The sequence below is a fragment of the Coregonus lavaretus genome, assembly GCF_964263955.1.
Source record: "Coregonus lavaretus genome assembly, chromosome: 19".
Lineage (NCBI taxonomy): Eukaryota > Metazoa > Chordata > Actinopteri > Salmoniformes > Salmonidae > Coregonus > Coregonus lavaretus.
Genome location: NC_140006.1, coordinates 14502334 through 14503022, shown reverse-complemented (window position 1 = coordinate 14503022; position 689 = coordinate 14502334).

Below are 689 nucleotides of genomic sequence, written 5' to 3'. Positions count from 1 at the left end.
AGTTCTAGCTATATCTGTTCTTTATTTTGGTTTTCAGCACTAAGTGGTCAGTCACAGACACACACACACACACACTCCGAGGCCCTTTAACAAATTACTTTGTAAAAACATACGCAAGTAAAATCCTAACTGAAGCTCAATATCGCCTTGGTATTGTATTCACCGTTACCTCTTAACATAGCACTTCCTTATCCACCTTACTATCATACTCGCTCTTCCTTTACCTCCAGGGTTCTTGCTCCCCAAAAGCTCCACTGGTGCTTGGAAACTGGCAGGCCTGAAACTGGGTCGGAAAATAAAGGCTCTGTCCAAGGATTAAGTGAAACCAGGAATGAAGAGGATTGTGTAAACCCTTTGGCGTTCACAGCAGGAAAACTTATCTTGGCTATAGTGTGTGTGTGTGTGTGTGTGTGTGTGTGTGTGTGTGTGTGTGTGTGTGTGTGTATATGTGTGTGTGTGTGTGTGTGTGTGTGTGTGTGTGTGTGTGTGTGTGTGTATATGTGTGTGTGTGTGTGTGTGTGTGTGTGTGTGTGTGTGTGTGTGTGTGCATGTGTTATATGAGCCAATAAAGCAGGCAATCAAATCTCGAAGCAACAGGCTAAGGCGTTTCCTCTCAGCTAATGGGCCTTTGACAAACAGCTGATGTGCATGGGAGAGGGCAGAAAGAGAGAGAAAATTACTAGTTAACA